Genomic DNA, 23,563 nt, shown 5'->3' with positions numbered 1-23,563 from the left:
ATTTTCATTCATTTCAGATCCCAAGCCCCTGATTTGCTGATACCAGCCCTATTTAGCTGTGTTCATGGGAAAAAACAGATGTAAGTGAAAATTTTATAAACGAATTGGATTTTCCTATCAGACGACATCACTTCAACCTTGTTTTTACCTCATTTCTAACTGCTGTGCAACTGGTAGGGGCCCTCTGAGGTTAGGTCTATATTTTCACTCTTCCAAGGGAAATATCCTCTAAATAAACACTTACATGGTCTAAGACGTTGGTGTCACTTGAAAAGTCCATTCTTTAAGAGAAGAAACAGGTCATTTTAATGACTGGAGGAATTTCAGGTGATGGATGGCTTTTGTAGGTTCTGGCCATTGGGAGGGACCAGGGAGCAGGAGCCGAGCTGTGCCCGACTTAGGTCAACTGATGGCTTTTTAGTCTTGTTTCTCAGGGTTATCCTTAAGCAAGTCAAGTCAAGAAGCCTGAGTTGTTCCCCAAGCTTTGGAGATGAGTATCTGGCTGAGTGTCATGCCAAAAGCACTTCAACCTTTTCCTCTGTTAAGTGAGTATGAAGACATTGTTCTTTCTTAGCTTGGCACACTTCAGATGCAGGCACCTAAGAGTTGATAGTATTGCAGTGAAAGTTCACAAGTTTTTCTTTTTTTTTGAGACTTTAAAAGTTTTTATTTATCCCCCTTCTTTTTTTTTTTGTGGTAAATGCATATATAACAAAACATTTGCCATTTCAAAACTTTTTATATGTACCATCAGAGACGTGAATCACGTTCATCGTGTTGTTTAACGATTGTTGTTGTTAGGTGCTGTCGAGTCAGTTCTGACTCATAGCGACCCTACATACAACAGAATGAAACACTGTCCGGTCCTGTGCCATCCTCACAATCATTGCTATGTTTGAGCCCATGTTTAACCATTACCACTGTCCGTTTCCAGACCTTTCCATCACCCTAAACAGAAGCTCAGTGTCCCCTAAGCATCGAGTCCTCCTTTCCCCCCGCCCCCCCCATCCTTGGTAACCACTAATAGACAAGTCTCTATACACTTGCCTATTCTAGATATTTCATATAAGTGGGATTATACTATATTTGTCCTTTTGTGACTGACTTATTTCACTCAGTATATTTTCAGGGTTCATCCATGGTTTGAATTTATTTATTTATTTTTTACATACATAACAGCAAGATATTTCCCAAACCCACTGGCTTAGTTTGCAGAGAGGCATGGGGATAAAATGCCAAATGTGGGGAAAAATAAATGATCTTAGAGTAACTTTTTTATTTTATAATTTTAAACATTTAAAAAGTAGCACAAGCTGATTGTAAAAAAATGCGCACCGCAGAAGGGCCTTGAAACAAAAAAGAAGAGAAAAAGTCTTCCTCCCCATCTGCCCATTCTGCTCCCTGTATTTTTTTGTGTGTAGCCTTCCAGCTATTGTCTATGCCTCTATAAGCATACACATGCATATGCAAGGCTATCAAAAGACCTGTTAATGGTTGAATTAAAAAAAAAAAAATCAGTTGTAATTTCCCTTATTTTTATGGTATACGGTAAACTGAGAGAAATTCCATGCAGACCCTTTGGTAAAACTCCTTTCTGTAAACAAATATCCACAATAAGCTTATGACATTGCACTGTTCAGTGATTACAAACAGCACATAGTGTGTTGCAAAGAAACTTACTCTGACTTAAAAAAAAAATACAGGCTAAAAAATTCAATGTAGAAATCAGTACTTAAGGCAATAACACTACCCATGTGAGTGGAGAAGAGATTGTGGGGTATCACATTTGACCAGTGGCATATACTTTCTCCAGGAATCTGAGAGAAAAATATTAAAAGTTGAATAAATGTGTAACGTTAGAATGTGTGATGTTTATTGCGAAACATGGTGACAGGCTACGATCCTTGCTGTGTGCACTATGGAAAACTCTGGATCTGTCTGCTGAAGATGGAAAGACTGGACCAAACAGAGCGTAGCCCTGTTTATACACACAAATCCTGATGCCCTCCCACCCCACCCCCATTTCAGGAAAAAGGGTGGGGAGTGGGGGGCACCAAAACAGGCTCAACGTGGCAAAGTGGATCCAGTTTCTCCTCCTCTCCACAAGCGTGGTCATTACGCTATGCTAAAGAAGCGTTTTTGAGCACAAGTCCAGTAATTTTAACTCTCCAGTTTTGTATAGGGTCGCTATGAGTTGGAATCGACCAGATGGCAATGAGTTTGGTTTGTTTTTTTTTTTTTAGTTTTGTACTTAAGGGAGCCCTGGTGGCACAATGGGGTTCAGTGTTTGGCTGTTAACAGAAAGGCTGGCAGTTGGAATCCCCCCAGAGGCTCTGTGGGAGAAAGACCTGGCGATCTGCTTCCATAAAGATTACAGCGAAGAAAACCCTGTGGGGCAGTTCTACTGTATCACATGGGGTTGCTGTGAGTTGGAATCAACTGGACCACCACCAACAAGTTTCGCTCTTCGTGCACACATGGCTGGGCTCAGGACTCTGACCCTGTTTTGCTTTGCGGCCTCATTTGGGAAGAAGAAGTAGGAAGCCTGGAGGGCTCACTCCAGAGTGACTGCTTCTTTCCACCTCCTTCTTTTGCCCAGGTTCTGTAGGTTCATTCTTCTCCTTGCAACTTGACTCTCTCTAGAGAACCCGATCTGGGGCGCGCAGCCCAGTGCTGCATTTTATCCTCTCCTCTGCCTTCCCTTCAACTACCTGTGGCACCTCTTAGCTTCCAGATCTCCAAAAGGGATAATGTTCTCCTTGAAAGGGTCTTTGAGGATTAATTGATGTTCACTTTATGCTTTGAAGAGCGAATCCTATCAAGTCTCTCTACTGTCCTCAAAGCGCTCCCTGGTTCCAGCTGGTGCCAGGCCTGGCCAATCAGGACTCAGGGCGAACTGGGCTCTTATTGGCTGTGATTCTGGGCATATCCTGTGGCCGCTCATTACCCACAGTGCAAGGGTGATTACCCAAATAGGGAGGAACTGATCCACAAGTGGACATTTTGTACGTTGTACCTTTTTCGCTTGGAGAAAGAGTTATTTGCTTCAAAATAATCACCCCTCAGGGAGTTAGATTGTGGCCATCTGTGACATTTTTCTTGTTTGGAAATTTTTTTTTTTCTGTCCTTTTTAACGCTTTCTAAGTGCAGGAGCAAGAACAGTAATAATCTGCCACCTCTCAAAGAAGTCCGTTTACCAAGCCATTTATATGTTAATTGCTGTGGTTTGGGGAGGAAAAGGATGTTACCTGCCTTCACGATAAGCACTTTCATCTCAATGAATTCTTTGTTAGAGTTGTTAATCAAAGAAATGGAAGCTGCAACCTACTTATTGGAAAGATCCAGATAATGGAGTGTGAGTTAAGAACCTGAGGGTTATAAAGAGAAGATGGATAAGAAAAAGGTTTGTTTTAAGGACAGACTAAACAGGGAATTAAAAAAAAAGATTGTCATCATGGAGGACAAGGCTGGAGGGTAAAGCCAATCAGGCATGTTGGGGTCCTTTCCCAAGTCCTAAGGGGCAACTAGGTTGAGAGCTTGAGAATGTGATACTGACTGATGGGGCATTTGAAGGACAGCCTTCATTTCCTGGGGTTCTTATTAGCCCTCTAGCGCCTGATCCTTGTAAAGTCTCTCAAGCACCTGGGGGCTTGTTTCTCAGCACTGGTTTTATTAATACAGATCATTGTTCCTCTCTTCTAATGTATATTTCTGACTTCTTGATGATGGAAAGATCTGGCAACCCTGAACCTTCATTCCACCAAGGAAGCCATTAGCAGCTGCTGCCCCCTTTAGATGGGGCAGTGGGGCAGATACTTTCTGGTTCACCAACTGGGGCAAATGTTGACTTCTCTCTTTTCTGGGAAGTTAATGAGGAGACAGAGTGTTAATCCAGAAGCTCATGCATGAGTGCACACCCTCACACACGTGCACATACACACATGCCACACCAGGATTCAGGCCCTTGGGGATTAACCCAATACAAAGATCACATCTCAGCAGGTTCAGGGTGTATAAGCTGAACAACAAACCTGAGCAGAGTTAATCTTGGGGTGAGTTGGGGAGAATCAGATTATCATGACACACAGTAAAAGTGATGTTTGTGACCTGTATGTTGAAAACTAAAGTGCCTCTCTTGGTATGTATGCCCATGAATTTGGAGCTGCAATATGGATAAGTATAGTGGCTCGAGAGAGAAAGGCCAAAGCACCTGTATTTAAACCTCTGTGATTCTCCAGGCAGCATCTGGCACATCCAGGAGCTTGATAAATATTATCTAATGATGGCTATGGATTTGCTGATGAACTCAACTGTGAGAGTTGAAGGAATAATTTCCCTTCTTCCACTCTCTGTTTGCTCATCAGCAAAATGGAGACACTAAAGCAGGCATTGAAACTCAAACGTCCACAGGCACCAGGCAGGTCATATAGAAGAGTGAAAGGGTATCTGGAGGGGAGAAGTAGAAAGTAGAATAGGGAGTGGAGGGGACTGTGATCAAATAGGAAGTTCACGTCTGTCCAGCAACATGCTTTAATCCAACTCTAGCATTTGCCACACAGGAAGTTGAGCCCAGTGTTGCCAGTGCTCCTGATTTTCCAAGAGAAGCTTGAAATCTGAGTTTTTATATGAACTCTAGCCACTTAAAACCACTTGCTGTCAAGTCAATTCCAACTTATGGCAACCCCTTGGATGTCAGAGTAGAACTGTGCTCCATAGGGTTTTCAATGGCGGATTTTTTGGAAGTAGATCACCAAGGTGCCTCTGGGTGGACTTGAACCTCTAACCTTTCGGTTAGCAGCCAAGTCTATTAACTGTTTGCACCACCCAGGAACTCTAACAACTTTAAATGCAACTAATTCAATTTTCAAAATAAAGACAGAGCAGTCTAAACAAAAGATACCTAGGGGCCATATTTGGCTCATAGACTCCAGGTTTGCAGCTCTGGGATGAAACCTACTTCCTCCTGACTTGGCTACTGATGCTACTTTGCTGAGTCTGGTGCTTGAGGAGGAAGGAGCTGTTGTATATGAAGAATGGCCAGGAGGACAAAGTTGGGGTGAAGGTGGGAGGAAAGGTGGGGTGTGAAACTTGGACCACACCATTATCAGCTAGAGAGGCAGGTCTGGACCCTTTTGGCTTCAGCGAGGAGAACTACAAGTCCTGGAAAAAACTGTGCATTGAGGCAGGCAGGAGGGCCAGTCTAGGGAAGGCAGCTGAGGGGAAATTGTGTAGGCTGTGGGCGGCAGTTGCGTAGGCAGGCAGGGTGCAGAGGTCAGGGAGGCAGCAAGGGTAGCCCAGGAGCAGGAGAGAGCAAGAGTGAGCTGGGGTGGGTCCTGGGGCTGAGGCTGTTTGCCCTCGGCCCTCTCTAGCCTGAAAGGTGTATGCAGCCCCTCACAGAGCATGCACAGAGGAAGATGGCATGGCCATAACCAGAAGCTCTGTGCATTCAGCACCTATTAAGATAAGCATGGGGACATTGATGATTCAGTGGTAGAATTCTCGCCTTTAATGTGGGAGACCTGGGTTTGATTCCCAGCCAGTGTACCTCATGCACACCCATGATGCTGAACAGGTTTCAGCAGAGTTTCCAGACTAAGACAAACTAGAAGGAAAGGCCAGGTGATCTACTGAAAATCAGCCAGTGAAAACCCAACAGTCCCATCTGCAAGTGATCATGGGGATGGCTCAGGACCGGGCAGTGTTTTGTTCCGTTGTACATGATGCCCACATGAGTCAAGGGTCATTTGACAGCAACTAACAACAACAAAGATAAGCATAAAACTTGGTCCAACTTGCAAAACTTTTAATCACAGTGGGGAATTTAAGCCTGTCACACATGAAGAAAGACAGAATAGCATAGTATCTAAGAAGAGAATAAGCTCAGGGGTCAAACAACTTGGATTTGAATCTTACCTTAGTTACTTACTAGCCATGTGGCCATGGCAAAATTTTTCTTTGGGGTTGGGGGGGGGGGCTTGGGTTTGCTCATTTGAGAATAATAATAGTTCCTACCCTGTAGGATTGTTATGAGGATTAAATGAAAATGAATTCTACTATCTACATAAAGTGCATAGTATAGTACTTAGCACATAGTAAGTGCTCAGATTGAGCTCATTATTATTATGAGACAAGCAGTAACCTCAGCTAACTTGCAGTTAAGCGTAAAATCCATCATCTCAGCAGAGTTGACAACAGACGTGGTAGAAGTTTGCAAATGCTTCCCCAGACACAGACTCTCTGGCCTGAGTTCCGTTTACCAAGAAAGCAGGAAGCATTGTACCCACTTGGATAGGGTCATCTACACAGCTTGGGTGAGTCACTTTGGCCCCAGTACCACCTTGTGTACATGGTGATGTTTTCATTTTAACAAATATTTACGAAACAACTGCTATGTTCCAAGAGTTTAGCAAGGTGCTGAATAGAATAAGACAAGGGTTGGCCCTTAAGGCACTGAGTCTAGCATATAGGCTAAATGACTATTACAAAGATACCCCCAAATAGAGTGATTACATAAGACAGAGGTTTATTTCTTTCTGATATAAGTCATAGGGTGAGCAGTCTGGCAAGGTAACTCCATAAAGTCGTCCGTAGACCCAGGTCTTTTTCAATTTTGCATCTCTAAGTCAGTGTTCCAGGATGTGAAAAGTGTGAGGTGAGGATCAAAGGCAAGCAGCTTGTCATGAAGGAGCTTCCACTCACATCCCACTGGCCAGAACTTAGTCACATGGCCACATCTAGCTGCAAGGGAAGCTAGGAAATGTAGTCTGGAGCAGATGGTCATGTGCTCAGATAAAACTCAGGGGTGGGGATTATAAAAAGCAAGAAGGGAGAATGAATACTGAGAGACAGTGTCATGGATTGAATTGTGTCTCCCAAAAATGTCTGTCGACTTGGCTGGGTCATGATTCCCAGTATTGTATAATTGTGTACCATTTTGTAATCTGGTGTGATTTCCTTATGTGTTATAAATTCTATCACTATGATGTAATGAGATGGACTAGCGGCAGTTATACTTATGAGGTATACAAGATTGGATAGTGTCTTGATCCAATCTCGTTTGAGATATAGGGGAGAGAAATGAACAGAGACACATGGGAACCTCACACCACCAAGAAAGCAGTGGCGGGATCAGAGTGCGTCCTTTGGACCAGAGGTTCCTGCGCTGAGATGCGCCCAGACCAAGGGAAGACTGATGCATTACAAGACCTTCCTCCAGAGCCAACAGAGAGAGAAAGCCTTCTCCTGGAGCTGATGCCCTGAATTTGGACTTGTAGCCTACTGGACTGAGAGAATAAACTTCTCTTTGTTAAAGCCATCCACTTGTGGTATTTCTGTTAGAGCAGCCCTAGATGACTGAGACAGGCAGTTAGCAGTTTATGCTTCAGGGAGGTAGAAACCCATAGCTGTTGAGCTGATCCTGACTCATAGCGACTCCATGTGGCAGAGTAGAACTGCCCTATAGGGTTTCTAAGGCTGTGATCTTTATGGAAGTAGATCGCCAGGTCTTTTTTCCTTCAGAGCTGCTGAGTGAGTTCAAACTGCCAACCTTTTGGTTAATAGCCAAGCACTTAACCATTGTACCGCCAGGGCTCCTTAGCACTCATAATACAGTTTGTTAAATGCTCCTTTCAAGAGCACCGACTGTAATCCTGGGGTAGAAAGATATGTTGTGGCCCTCATGGAAGGTTGGACTTTGGAATCAGGTTTCTGGGTTCAAATCCCAGCTCCACCACTTATCTCTGGTACATACCCAACAGGGTTGGTGTGAGGATTAGATGAATTAACCCATGTGAAGCTCTTAGGTTAAAGTGTAAGCTATTTCTGTTGGGGAGTGAGGGTAGGATCTGTTCAAGATGGTCAACTGATGTAAGGGTATTCGGGGAATCACTGATTCACCACCACCTTTCTCAAGTTACAGCTTCCAATAGGCCTTCTGTCCCTGAATGTAACATTGGTGCATTGAACCCTCAGCCTTCTTATCACTGAGAAATGTTGATGAAGATAATAAGACCATCTGAAGGAGCTGGTTTTTTAAAAAAATACAGTCGATTTGTGTTTGCTTGGAATAGACATTGTTGTGTCCTTGTTTGGTGCTGTTGAAGTCAATTTCAACTCATAGCAACCTCGTATGACAGAGTAGAACTGCACCATAGAGTTTTCTAGGGTGTGATCTGTTATGGGAGCAGATTGCCAGGTCTTTTCTCCCACTGAGCTGCTGGGTGGGTTCGAACCGCCAACCTTTTGGTTTGCAGTTGAGCACTTAACTGTTGTGCCACCAGGGCTCCTTAGTATAGAACTAAGGGAGGAATTTGGAACAGATGTTTCAAGATTCTGCTCAGCTTCCTATAGCTTGAGTAGGAGCCAAAGAATTTAGTTCATGGTCTACAGCACAGGCCTCTGTGGGAAGAATAAGAGTCCCTGTTCTTGGTGTGACCCAGATAAAGAGCTCTAGGAATTATTTAAAAACTCTAGTGCTTAGCTAAATAAAAGAGGTTGTGGGCAGTGAAGCTTCAAGGGGTCTGGGGAGACCTTTACTCTTGAGGAAGAACCTGGTGCCCTTTCTCTGGCCCTTTAGCTGCCTCTGCTGAGTGCTGCACTGGCAAGGGTTGGGGTGTCCTCTTACACGGAGCTGGGTGTCCTATGATATGCAGAGGGTATCACATTTTCCATCTTCTGCAGGTGTCATGTGGAGAGAGAACCTTCTTCACTTTAGAACAAGAACCTTAACTTTCCTTGGCAACACACACAATGGATAGATTTTAGCAGAAAAATAAGCAGACACCAGAGAGATGTTTTTTTACCAGCTTTCTGCACTGTTTCTCTTTGGGGTTCTGAGAAACTTTAAGACTCTTTTCCTTGCTGGTCTTGGAACCAGGCTTCACAGTGCTCTGGAAGGTAGCGCTGGGGGATCTGTGTCATAATGGGCACCGTTTCTGACTCTCTGAAAGCATTTAATGGACTCCCAGGAAGAGGCTTGGACATGGGAGAAGTGAACACATGTCGGAAGAGTCATATGTGTTTAAGACCCCAACTGTGCCTGTGGAGAGGCCAATAGAGGGTTGGCCAGGGGTGCAAGTGTAGGATCAGAAGGCCTGGGTAGGAGCTAGCTCATGGACAAGTAGGCAGGTGGTTGTGTTTCTGCCTGCTTCCCTTAACCTTAGCTGACTCTTGAATTTGACCTCTCAACCTTAAAACACATTGCCATCAAGTTGATTCCAACTCATAGTGACCCTATAAGACAGAGTAGAACTACCCCATAGGATTTCCAGGGAGTGGCATTAGCAGCCGAGCTCTTAATTACTGTACAACCAGGGCTCCAGGTGGTCACAGATATCTTGCACTTGGCTAGCCTAGGTCTGTTGGTGAGATGGCCCAGAGTTTTCACCTACATTTTCTCTAGCTCTGTGAACCTCATTTTTTTTTTTTAAATCACTGGTTCCCAACTAGGCCTTCTTGTTTCCTTACTTACCACTGGCCTCAATCTTTTATTCTTCTTCCCTTTAGGAAGGCTTATCAAGGGGGCTGGTGGTAGGAGCTGATTAAATTTAGCCTCACATTCATGGAGGCCTCAAATGGGACTTGATGTTATCTCCGCATGAGATTACTTATGTAGCCACCAAGATATTCATCACAAAGCATCCAATGTATGCTCTGTGCCTGGACCACACTATCCATGGTACACTCTGAGTTAATATTTTTTATGCAGATCCTGAGGAGTCCTGGTGGCACAGTGGTTAAGTGCTTGGCTGCTAACTGAAAGGTTGGCAGTTCGGACCCACCAGCCACTCCTTGGGATTAAAGACTAGCAATCTTCTCCCTTAAAGATTACAGCCTAGGAAACCCTATGGGGCAGTCCTACTCTGTTGTATAGGGTCGCTATGAGTTGGAATTGACTTGCCAGCATAGAACAACAACATACAGATCCTGTAATTCTTTTGATTCTCATAATTGTTTTACATTGTATTTGAATTTGTGTGTGTGTGGTGTGAAAAGTGTGAATTTGTTAAGTATGAGCATTTAAAATGTGCCATAAATGTAATCCTGCTTTGTAGTTCTTCATTCTTTAACCATCTGGGCACCTGGGTACTGTCCCTTACTTTTGGAGAGGCCCTGTATTCAAGGCTGCTAGACCCTTGAGCAATGCTTTTTGCACAAGAGGGCAATCCAGGAAAAATAAACATTTTTACAGGTCACTTCCCCCCCAGTCAAAATGATAGGAGCTTTAATGAATCTCTTCACCCAGGGATGGGTGGGGCGCCGAGGAATGTTTATTCTTACAACTTTATTGCGTAGAACAGTATGAGTGAGAACAGAGACATTGCTTTTTAGTCATTGAAAACTTAGTACTGATGCATTTGGAGACAGTTTTCTAACTTTTCCTTCTGAAATTAGGCCCCTGGATTCCTGTGTGACCCTCCTCACTGTATAGACGGTAACCCCTGGGCCCGTATTTTATCCATCTCAGTACCCCTCTTGCCCAGCATAGTGCCCAGCACATGAGCCATTGCTATCGAGTCGATTCTGGCTCATAGTGACCCTGTAGGACAGAGTAGAACTGCACCATAAAGTTTCCAAGGCTGTCATCTTTTCAGAAGCAGATTGCCACGCTTTTCTCCTTTGGAGCGACTGGTGGGTTTGAACCGCCGATCTTTTGGGTTACCAGCCGAGAACTTTAACCACCGCACCATGAAGTTTCCTTCTTGCCCGGCACGTGGTAGGGGCTTGATAAATGCTTACTAGGATGTAATATGGTGTAGTGGTTAACAGCACAGAATTTGTTGCCTGATGGCCCAGCTCTGTCACTTATTTGCTCTGTGACTTTGGGCCCCAGCCCCAGTCTGTAAAGTGGGGATTATATCAGTCCCTACCTCACAGATGAGAATTAGATGAGTTAATGTATGTAAGCACTTAGGGCATATGCCTGGTATATGTAAACCCTACATAAGTGCTAGCTGTTATTATAAATATTATTATCGAATTTAAGGGAAGCCCACATTTGCCTGTGGCACTAGAGCCTTATGGCAAATCTCTTTCCATCTCTGGCTTCCAGTTTGTCTCCATTGATCAGATCTCTTTTCCAGTCTCTGTGAAAACAGATTTGATTTCCATATAAAGTAATTATGCTTTTTTCCTTCATTCCAAACACATCTTTTTTTTTTTTTTTTTTGAGAGGAAAAAACAGAGCAAGAGCCCCAGATGTTTTTGAAGCAAACCTGGGTCTAGCTGTATCGGATGGTGCGTTGGGTTAATTACCTGGGGTGAAGGCTGCACGTCTAGATTTTGGAAACTGCTCTTCTCCAAAGAAAGCACCGGTTTCTCTGTTCCCCTTTTATTTCTTTTCACAGAATTCTCTTCCCCAGTGCGCATTGATGTGAGAACTCCCTGGACTAATACATGCCGGATAAAATCTGTTTCCAAGAACCTTATGCACCTGATGACCTCACTCTTAATCACCTTTATCATTGTTCATTGACTTGTTTTTTAAACTTAAAAAAAAATTGAAGTGTATCATGCGTACAGAAAAGTGCACATATGTTCAACTCAATACCTTTTAACAAACTGAACATACTTGTGTCACCGGCATCCAGATTAAGAAACAGAAGTCCAGCTGTGCTCCTGACAGTTATTACCGTACCCCCTACCCAGCCCCGCCAAGGTCACTATCCTGCTTCTTAACCCCTATAGAGTGGAATCTTCTAGTATGTCCACTGTAGTGTCTGAATTTCAACATTGTGCTGGTGAAATTCATCCATAGTGTTGGCTGTCGTTGTAGAGTGTTGTTTCTCATTGCTGTATAATATTCTGTTATGTGAATATGACATCATTTATTTGTCCATTCTACTGCTGATGGGCAGTGGTAGTGTTTGGTTTGGGACTTCTGTGAATAGTGCTGCTATGAACATTCTGGTACATGTCTTTTGGAGACCTTTAGTACCACATATCTAGTGGTAGAATTTCTGGGTCATAGGGTAGGAATATCTTCAGCAAGTACTGCCAAACACTTTTGATTTTGATGAAGAAAGCTATTCTATGTTTAAATTTGATTTGAGTTTTGAAGCAGAATAACATCACACTGATTCTGTTGATTTTGCCACTCCTGTTACTCTCACGTTTATGAGTCATGTGGTGATCAGGTAAACACACAAGTTGTAACTGCACCTTTTTGGGAAGGCTCTTGAAAGACTTTCAGAACTCCTACAGGAAACTGAAAGTTTAGGATTTTTCCCTAAAACTTTCTACTTTTTTTGGGCAAGAACAGAAGATATCTGTCACCATATCCCTTGCAAAAGAAGTCCCTCCTCACAGTTTTTACTAAATGAAATTTAGAGTTAAGGGAACTTTTGAGTGAAAACCAAACGCCGGTGAGGTTATTGATTTTCCAAAATCTGGTCATACGATCACTTTCTCATAATGTCCGTTACAGTTGCCTCTCTTTGGGATCTGACAAAGCAGGGCAAGTGGAGAGTAAAGAGGCTCTCCAGCCAGTTCCTGACTTCGTTGTAAACAACCACAGTGAAAGGTGCTTCAGAAATGCAGAGACAGAAGGCTCTCCAAAATGCCCCAGATACTTCGTGGACCTCTGATTCTAGAGGGGATTTAATTGAATCTGTTAGTTTTAGCTTTCCCTCCCTTCCCTGGCCCTCAAACAACAACTTGCAAACAATGTTCCATAGAATAATAGCAAACATATTATTTCGCACACTTCCCCCATACAAAAATCACTTTCAAAAGCTCTCTCAAATTGTGCAGCATGGGAGCGGTTATTATGTTATTTTACAGATGGTGTAAAGACAGTGTTGGGTCCATGTCTGACCTCTTCCAACTTCACAAGGGGGAAGGAGAACCAAGATCAACAGTGCAAGGCTGACTCTCATGAGGCGGAGGCCAGACAAGCCTCCTCTCTCTGCCATCTTTACTGACACCAACCATCTCTCGCACTGCAGTTTCTGCTTCTATGCTGGGTTTGACAATTCCTTGCAGTGGCCTCACGGAACTCAAAGATTATACTCATGATTATGGGGTTTATTAGGGAAGTGACAGTTACAATTCAGGCTCAGGAACACTCAGGTTACAGTTCTTTACAGTTCTTCCATCAGGATAGCCTCTTCCCAGCCATGCTCATAGGCACACCTCTCCCTCCTCTTGGCCTCTCCCCAAAGGCACTCAGCTTTCTCCCTCCATGGACCGGGAAGCCCACCGCGTGGTCTCCTGCTGTCAGGTCTCTCCTTTCTTGGTGATGGTGGGCTCTTCCTCTCTGCTCTGGAATTGGCTCCTTTTAAGGCAAAACTGACCAATCCCCTTGGTAGGCCACAATTACCATATCACACAGTCCCACCCAATCACCTGGGTGGGAGTTACAAGACCATCGCTAGAAAGACCACACAAAAGTAATCAATTACACTGCAGATGGGAAAATGAAGACATGCAGAGTTTACTTGACACAGTAAGACCCTAGCAGAACCAGAAGTTGGAAGCTAGATCCATGCGCATGTCCAGAGATGGACTTCTAGGAGCAGAAGGTCCCTTTTCTAAGGGGAATTTTAAGGGTGATGTGGCAGTAACGGGAGCTTATCATGACATCGTTTTGATGGGTGACTTTCACATTCTGGTGCTTGTCTGGTTAGAAAATGGTCCTTGGTAAGGACATATGCACAAACAATTAATTTTTTTGTTTGCAGTGGCCAAGAATTGAAATGGAATGAAGGACATCAGTGGGGAATGGCCCAATAGCTGTGGTACCTTCATACAATGGACTATTACAGAGTCATGAAAATAATTTTGTCAAAGTATTGTAGAATAAAAAAAGACGAAGAAAGTGTGTATAGTATATAATGCCATTTTTGCTTAATAAACAATAACCACCCCCTAAAACCCCACTAATCATGTGTGTGTATATAAAATCATATGAGTATGAAGAAAAATGTAGAAGGATACAAACTAAAATGTTAGCATAGGCTACTTAGGGAAAGCAAGGCTATGAATGGGGGTGCTGGTGTGGGAGGAAGGGGATGGGAAAATAGCATGAGTGAAACAATCCTATTTGAATAAATTATACATATACATGTATAACCAAAAAATCAGTTACTGTTGATTTGATTCTGACTCACAGCAACCCCATATGTTACATATGCATAAAGAACTGCATGAAAAATACAAGTGTAAATAAAAAAAATCAAACAAACAAAAGAGCAGTTCTAATAAGAACAAAGCTCTGAACCCCATATGGGTCAGTTAGCTTGGCAAGGGCGAGAGATCTGTTTCTCGGCTGAAGGTTTACCCTCTAGGTCAGTTATGTTGCAATTGAAGGATGTTGGTCAGAAGTGGATCAGGGAAAATAGTGTGGGTGGCTGAGCACAAACGCGTCGCTGCTTTTGGCAAAATAATAATCATAGCTACCATCTTTGAAGTGCCTACTGTGTTCTGGCATTTTCACAATTTTTAAAAGTTAGGTATTTTTTATCCCCATTTTATGGATGAGGAAAACTGAGGGCAAGCAACTCAAGGCCATATATACAGTGAGGAAGTCGTGCTGAGAGTCAAGCCCAGCTCTGTCCGATTCCAGAACCTCTACTCTTTAAGTCCCACTTCATTGCTCGAAAGGAGCCCTGGTGGCACTGTGGTTAAGTGCTCAGCTGCTAACTGAAAGGTTGAAAGTTCAAATCTACCAGTCTGTCTATGGGAAAAAGATGTGGCAGTCTGCCTCTGGAAAGATTACAGCCTTGGAAACCCATGGGGCAGTTCTACTCTGTCCTATAGGGTCACTATGAGTTGGAATTGACTCAATAGCAACGGGTTTTTTTTTTTCCACTGCCTGATCTCAGCTGTGAGCTCATGTCCCACTGCTCTCTGGGGGTAAGGAGGGCCATGTGTCTTCTTTTAATAATATTTTATTATGTTTTTGGCAAAAGTTTACATAGCAAATCAGGTTCCCATTTGACAATTTCTATACAAATTGTTCAGTGACATTAGTTACATTTTTCACAGTGTGTCAACATTCTCTTTAATTGTGTTCTGGTTGTTCCAAGATGGCCATGCATCTTTGATCCAAACTGAGATTTGTAGTAGGTTCTACTCTCACAAGTGTAGGTCCAAAGTGTAGGTTTTCTATTAAAAGCAACCAAGCCAGTACCTTGTGTTTCCTGTGGGTGCTTGCTGGCCTCCTTCCTGTATTTGGATGGTAAAGCTTCCTACCTGTGTGGGGGGAAAGCAGCCTGTGCAGGCCTTCATTCCCAAGGGAGCAGGGCTGCATGGAAAAGTAGGGCATCTAGTTGTCTGACCTCAGGACAGGTGAAAGGCAGACTGGCTTGCAAAAAGAAAACAGTTTCACCAAGTCTGACATCTGGCCCCTGAGCCGTATCAGCAGTCACTTTGGGAGTGAATGCTGGGGTTTCTATGGGGATCTCAATTCTACCTCTCCTTCTCCCCCCTCTTTCCCCCTCATTCCCACTAAACACAAACAAAAGAACTAACAGTAGTGGTTTGTTTGGTGGCCTGGTAACATGACTTCTACACAAATCGCTGAGCACCTGTGCTGTTGCCAAGGGTCTCCCAAAGTGAGTACTTAAGATAAAAACTGATTTTCAGTTCTGCAAATCAATGTCACCTGGGATGACCCCTTCTCTTTTCTTTGCCTGCTTTCCTCATTCATCAAATGAGAATCAGACTTATCTCTTGCTTGCCACTAAAAGAATCTACATGATGCATACTATTTTTTTAATAAAAAGAGACATATATTGGGAAGATAAAGCCAGTTCTGTGTGCTAGGTTTTGGAAGGAAGAGTTGAGCTGAAAATAACACTGCCACTGATGCCGAGAGCAACCGCCATTTCTATTTCTTAAGACTGGACATTTCCAGTGTGACTGGACCCCTGCTTCTTCTACAGGATGTTGAGTCTTCACAGTGGCATTGCTGGCTTCCAGGAGCAGGCCTGTTGTGTAAAGATTGACTGCCCAGGGTTAGCTGGCTGTAGGATGGCCTTCCTCGGGCCTTAGACTCTCTCTCTGTGGCAGATGGCTGCCCTTCCCTGGAGGGGTTGCAGCAGCTGGGTTGGGAGCCACTGCCTGCTGCCTTCCTTCACTGTCCTGTGGAAGTGCTGCAGATCCCTGGAGGGGAGGACAGTGAGAAGAATGCATGCAGCAGGCTGTGGTCTTCATTGAGGATTTGGGGCAAGGCCTATCCACAGCCGGCATTTTGCTCTCTGCCCACAGACTGTAGACTGAGCCCTATGACCACTGCCTAGTGTTTCAGAGCTCAGTTTCTCTGTTTCTCTAACGGAGTAAAATTCTTTTGAATGACCTGTATAGATGTCATAATTGTGAACAGCTATCTTGACTATTATCATTTCCGTAAGGGCAGGGCTTGTCAAGTTGTCAAGGATTTCATTTTACTTGAATCCACAATCAATGCCCATGGAAGCAGCAGTTAAGAAATCGAACGACGTATTGCAGTGGGCAAATCTGCTGCAAAAGACCTCTTTAAAGTGGTAAAAATCAAGGATACACTTTGAGGACTAAGGTGCACAGACCTAAGCCATGATATTTTCAGTCACCTCATATACATGTGAAAGCTGGACAATGAATAAGGAAGACCAAAGAAGAATTGTTGCATTTGAATTATGTTGTTGGCAAAGAATACTGAATATACTCACTCCTCACTTATCGACATGGTTAGGTTCCAAAGACCAAGTTGTTATGTGAAAATCGGTGTTTCGTGAAAATGGAGGATGACCACATCAGATCACAAAATGGAAGATGACTATGTCATTATGTAATTGCCAAATTACATCATTATATAACTGCCAAATTACATCATTACATAACTGCCAAACCACTGAGAATCATGCATGGCCTAACCAAGTTGGCACATAACAACCATCACAGCCAGTGTTAGTCTCACCTCGCACCTCGGCATTTGTTACTGCCAGATGTATGTTGTTAATGCACAAAATAGTCAGTAGATTTTTTATTCTTGTCATAAATGTGAGATGTCAGATAATGAGATAGTCAATAAGTGAGGAATAGATGTATACGAGGGACTATCAGAAGAACAAACAAATCTATCTTGGAAAAAGTACAGCCAGAATGCTCCTTAGAAGCAAGAATGGCGGTATTGCATTTGTCTCAGGTACTTTGGACATGTTATCAGGAGGGACAAGTCCCTGGAGAAGGACATCACGCTTGGTAAAGTAGAGGGTCAGCGAAAAAGAGAAAGACCCTCAAGGAGATGGATTGACACAGTGGCTGCAACAATGGGCTCAATGATAACGATTGTGAGGATGGTGCAGGACCGGGTAGTGTTTCATTCTGTTGGACTTAGGGTTGCTATGAGTCGTAACTGACTTGATGGCACCTAACAACAACAACAAGGGCAAGGACTAGGTCTCCAGCACCTGGCACAGTGCCTGGTGCACAGTAGGAACACAAAAGAATGCTTTTCATTGACACAGAACCCCTTAGATCCATGGCTACCCAGATGGAAAGTAATCATTAGGAGATATTTGTCTTTCGTCCTTTGCATTCCTCTGTGTGTGATAAAACGTGGGACTTGTAGCCCTTTCCCCTAATGCTTATTCTTCTCTGCATTTATTTTACTTAAAAAGGGATTTCCTTCTCACCAATTAAGTAAAACTGTTAGGACCTTACCACTGGTACCTCTCCGAAATGCAAGTTAGCTTGCATTTCGGAGAGGTACCAGTGAAACCTTTGCTCTGTTTGGTTCTGCTTAAATATGGGAATAGATTGACTGACCAGCTTTGGATGAGAACTTTTCTGGGTTCTACCTGCTCCCATAGGGACTGTAGAGTCTTCCAAGGTCTCTGGACAGTATAGATTACCCGGATGTAGATAAGACAAGGACCAGAGCTCCCAATGGCTGTCAGGCACTAGAGAGGAGGGTATCCTTAGAGAAAAGGAAAAAAAAAAATCCACCCAGATGGAATGATAAAAGGAGTGACATCACAGTAGGCATGACAACCTCAGGGTAATCATAATCTCACCATGAGATGGTCAGAAGCCCAAGGGAAGGCCTAGTTTCATTGTGCTCTCCTTTTCCCTTTGGGGCAGGAAGGAGTGGTCTGGGCATGGAGGAGGGATTGGTTATCCAATGGCTAGAGCAGGCCAGAGGCTTTGTCTTTCGCCCCAGGCCCCCTTCCCTGCTCTGACAGTCTCCCCTGGGTGGTGGTGTGCTACCTCGAAGCATTCGCATTCTACTGCCTCGTTCTCTCCCACCTGGGAGCTTAGAAGGAGAGAGAGAGCAAAAAGAGAGGGAAGCAGATCACTGGGGAGTGAAATAGAGATATGAAATTACTGTCAGGAAGTTCTGCAGACACCTGGAGCCTCAGTTTCTCCTCTGTAGAGGCTCTGAGCCCCCTGGGAGACGTACGGCCAGTCTCCCGTTCCTTACTCGGCTTCTTCAGGCCTTGAGTTCTGCAGTGGATGGCGTGGAGCTGGGTGTAAACCATGTAAGTTGTGCTAATTTCAAAGCCACTTGTGTCCAAAGCTAAAGGACAAAAAAGATTCAGAGCAACTCCTCTGAGGCATCCATGTGTAAAGAAAGAATCTGTACAGTGAATGCTGACACATTGGGGCAGCTTGGAAGTTTGTCTCAGGCAGGTCTCTCTTGAACACAGTGCAAACGTTTTAGGTGTTGAAGAGTTGAATAAGGGGCATGAACTGTGAGGTTGGAATTCAGGGACTTCGGGGTACCCTAAGGAGCCTGGGTGGTGCAACAGTTCAGTGCTTGGGTACTAACCAAAAGGTTGGCATTTTGAATCCACCCAGCTGCTCTGTGGGAGAAAGACCTGGCGATCTGCTCCTGTAAATATTACCAAAACCCATTGCCATCAAATTGATTCCAACTCATGGTGACCCTGTAGGACGGAGCAGAACTGCCCCACAGGGTTGCCAATGCTGTAATCTTTACGGAACCAGACTGCCACATCTTTCTCCTGTGGAGCAGCTGGTGGGTTCGAACCGCTGACCTTTTAGTTAGCAGCTGAGCACTTAACCACTGCACCACCAGGGCTCTTTCCTGTACAGATTGCAGCCTAGAAAACCCTATAGTTTTAATCAGCTCCACTTGACTATGGGGCAGTTCTACTCTGCCACATGTGGTCGCTATGAGTCAGAATCAGTGGCACCTAACAAAAACAATAGAGTACCCTGGACCCAGAAATAATTCCTCCTTCCCCATTAATGCAGGGTAACTATGCTCAGGTCATACCTGGTTTACTGTCCCTCTGTAGGTCAAATCCTAACACCTGTTTTTCTCCCTCCCATCCTGACATTTTTGGGGTCTTAAAGGTTGGTAGGGCAGCTTGACCAGGGAGTGAGTGGCTGTCATGAGGCTGATTATCTGTCTCTACTCTTCAGTAGAGTCCCCTCCCCCCATCTAAGGAGATTTTAGACATTTGAGGGTCTCTCGAGAAGCATGGTCTTTGGCTTCTTTCATCAGAATATCTGGACTTCCTGTTGCAAGATGGAGAAATTGCTTAATCAGCTCTGCTTGACTGTGGTTAATCTGGTAAAGTGAGTTCATTTATTACTAAAAGGTTTTTTTTTTTTTTTCATTGAGATAAAATTCACATAACATAAAATTCACCATCTTAACCATTTTTAAAGTGTGCAATTTAGTGGTTTTTAGTACATTCACGGTAGTTGTGCAATTATCACTGCTATCTAGTTCCAGTACATTATCATCATCCCCCTGAGGAACTCCGTACCCATTAAGCATTCACTCTCTAGTCCCTTCTCCTCAGCCTCTGACAACTACTAATCTACTTTCTGTCTCTATAGATTTGCCTGTTCTGGACATTTCATATGAGTAGGATCATATAAAATGTGTCATTTTGTATCTGGCTGCTTTCACTTTGCATAATATTTTCAAGGTTCATCCATGTTTCATCTGTATTTCATTCCTTTTTGTGGCTGAATAGTCTCTTGTATGGATATACCACATTTTGTTTATCTATTCATCAGTTGATAGACATCTTGGTTATTTCTATTGTTTGGCTATTATGAATAATGGTGCTATAAATATTTGTATACAAGTTTTTGTGTGAACTTATGTTTTCCGTTCTCTTAGGTATATAACTAGGAGTGGAACTGCTAGGTTATATGCTAAGTCTATGTTTAACTTTTTGAGGAACTGCTGAACTATTTTCCAGAGCTGCTGCACCATTTTACATTCCCATCAACAATGGATGAGGGTTCCAATTGCTCCATATCCTTGTCAGCACTTGTTATTGTCTGTCTTTTTGATCATAGCCATCCTAGTAGGTGTGAAATGGCATCTCATTGTGGTTTTGGTTTGTATTTCCTTAATGACTAATGAGGAGTTCCTGGGTAGTGCAAATGGTTAAGTGCTCTACTGCTAACTGAAAGGTTGGTGGTTCAAATAAACCCAGAGGCCTCGAAAGAAAGGCCTGGCAATCTGCATCTGTATGGAGTGCAGTTCTACTCTGCAACACATGGGTCACTGTGAGTTGGAATCAACTTGAGGTCAATTTTTTTTTTTTTAATGACTAATGACGTTGAGCATCTTTTCATGTGTTTACTGGACATTTGTTTATCTTTGGAGAAATGTCTATTTATGTCCTTTGTCCATTTTTAAATTGTGTTGTTTGTCTTTTTGTTGTTGAGAAGTAAGCATATTTTAATATGTCATTGTTTCTTCCCCAACTCCAGGATGGTATGACCAGCCTGTGGAGATGGATGAGTTTAGTAGGTTACTTAAAAGCAGACTGAGGCCTCTGCCTCTTAGACTACTCCTCAGTGTTCTCGGTGGGCTTCTCTTCCTTGACTACCCTTCAGTGGCTTTTGCCCCAGAGTTTTTGTCCTCGATCCTATTCATGTTTCGCTCTCAGTGTCTCTCCAACCAACCTCATCCACACTCATGGGATCCATCACTATGTATATGTTGTTGATTCCCAAATGCATATGTCTTTCCTTAGAATTCTTTCTGGAGCTCCACATTTACATATCCAACTGGAACTTCAATGTGTTAAAAATTTACCATACTCCTCTGCCAAGTTTCCTCCTCCTCCTGGGTTCCCTCTGGATGACTGGCAGCATCATCTACCTAGTCCATCAAAGCTGGAAGTCCTCTTAGACTCCTTCCTCTCTTTCTTAGGCCCAGCTGCCCTATTTCTATCAATAGTCTTGTCCACTTGGTCTCTTTAATAGCCCTCTCTAATCTGTCCCCGGTCTTTCATTCCTACTCTCACTTTCCTAGTTCAGGTCTTTGTCATTCCAACTAGACCCCCTACTATTGAGTTACTTCTGTCCTTTCATACTCTGCCAGAATGATCCAATTATATCACTGCCATCGTCAAACCCTTCAGTGGCTGCTTGTTGCCTGAAGAATGAATTCCTTAATTCTTTGTTGAGCATACATGCCCCCCAGAATCTGGCTTCTACCTCTGTCTCCAGCTTCATCTTCCCCTGTTCCTTCTCCCCTTAGTCCTTGTTTAGCCAGAAGGAATTCCTTGAGGTACCTTGAATGGGCTACATTCCTTCAAGCCTACGTACCTTGAATGCTATGATATTTGTAACTAAGGATAGATTACGAATTCAATTTGTCCAAAATTAAATACTACTATGAATAGAGAACATAGTGACTGTGGATTAGATGTGGATTTTGATTCAACAATTTATTTATGGAAAAGGATTTCAGAACTGAGTAGAAATTAAACTGCATTTCATTGAATTTATGAACCACCTGTATTACAAAGGTAGTGGATTCTTTGGAAAAATTCTGACGTTTGCCCCATCCATAGCCTGTAGTTGACTTTACTTAGTGTCTGAGTAAAAAACAACAGGATACATGGTATGACAAGCACATGTATGTTTTGTGGGCTGTTGGCACAAAATATTTGAAATCAGATTTTGATCGTAAGTTTGCCGTAGCTATTGGGTACCATGAACACTACCATGAACAACCACACACTTGTTGGGAGTCTTAGAACTCTGCCCTCTGGAATGTCTTGTAATTTTTTCTGAGGAGGTTAGTCCCTACGCAGAGAAACTGGATGAAAATGGAAGAATGATTCATGGCCATTTCCAAATAATTTTTGAAATTTAATTTAATCTAAATGATTGTTTAGTACTTTTCTCTCTCCCTCAAATATTTACTTTGAAAAATTTCAAACTTTCTGAAAAGTTGCAAGAATAGTACAATGAACATCCTTTTGCCTGGACTTACCATTTACTAGCATTTGGCCGCATTTACTTACTCTCTCTTTCCCCCTTTTGTGTGTGTGTGTGCATGTGTGTGTATGCGTTCACACGCACACATACACACACGCACACATCTTCCCCAAATGATCTTTTATTTCTCTTTGTATTTTGGTCATAGTATCAAATGGCCTGAGAAGAGAGGTGACATGTGATGGGGCAGAGAAAGAAATTGCTAGAATCTTCTGTGGAAGGTGATTTATTCTTTTGCAGTTTCTAAATGGATGGAGAAGCTGTGGGATTAGATGAATGGCCATTCAAGAACTTGCTGATCTTCTCATCTGAGGCTGCAAATGTGATCATGCGTATTCTCAGTAAGAGTGAGATTTAGTTCATCATACACCTTCCTCTCTTTGGTATGTGTATTAGTTATCTAGTGCTGCTATAACAGAAATACCATAAGTGAATGGCTTGAACAAACAGAATTTTATTCTCTCACAGTCTGGGAGGCTAGAAGTTCAAATTCAGGGTGCCAGCTCTGGGGGAAGACTTTCTCTCTCTGTTGGCTCTGGAGGAAGGTCCTTGATGTCACTCTTCCCTTGGGTCTAGGAGTTTTCTCAGCACAGGGACCCTGGGTCCAAAGGACACGCTCTTCTCCTGGCTCTTCTTTCTTGGTGGTATGAGGTCCCCCTCCCCTCTGCTCGATTTTTTCTTTTATATCTCGAAAGAAACTGACTCAAGACCTAACCCAGTCCTGTAGATTGAGTCCTGCTTCATTAACATAACTACCTCTAATCCTGCCTTGTTAACACAGAGGTCAGGATTTATAACACATAGGATTATCACATCAGATCACAAAATGGTGGACAACTACACAACATTGGAAATCATGGCCTAACCAAGTTGATACACATTTTTTGGGAACACAATTCAATCCATAACAGTATGTTTTTGAGTCTCAGGTAAAGCTCAGTGCCAAAACTGAAGCCTTGAGTTCTCAGCTCAGGGCCACCATTCACTGGAGCACACTTGAGAGATCCCGAGCAAGTTCCTTCCCCTCTCTAAGCCTCAGTTTCCCCATCTATAGAATGAGGGGGCTCGAACTACCTGCTTTCTAAGGCCCCTCCCAGTATTCACGTTCTGTGACTCTGTAATGGCCAGAAGAATGCAGGCCTTTGGGAAATTGTCAGAAGATACTTACTGTACTTGTGAGATGAACCCCAGAAATGTATTGTGGTGGGCTTCGGCCAGATCTGTGTCTGGTTTATAGCAAGAAGTGTTTTTCCCCTTGTGAGAGCTGCTTGTGCTCTGACTGCTGAGGCGGGAGGTGGGTTTAGGGGGAGGGCAGAGGAAGCAGCAGAACTCGGACTCTCTTGTTGCCAAGAGTAAG

Source organism: Trichechus manatus, unplaced genomic scaffold (genome assembly GCF_000243295.1).
Source record: "Trichechus manatus latirostris isolate Lorelei unplaced genomic scaffold, TriManLat1.0 scaffold00010, whole genome shotgun sequence".
In the NCBI taxonomy this organism is placed as follows: domain Eukaryota; kingdom Metazoa; phylum Chordata; class Mammalia; order Sirenia; family Trichechidae; genus Trichechus; species Trichechus manatus.
This window is presented reverse-complemented; position numbering follows the sequence as displayed.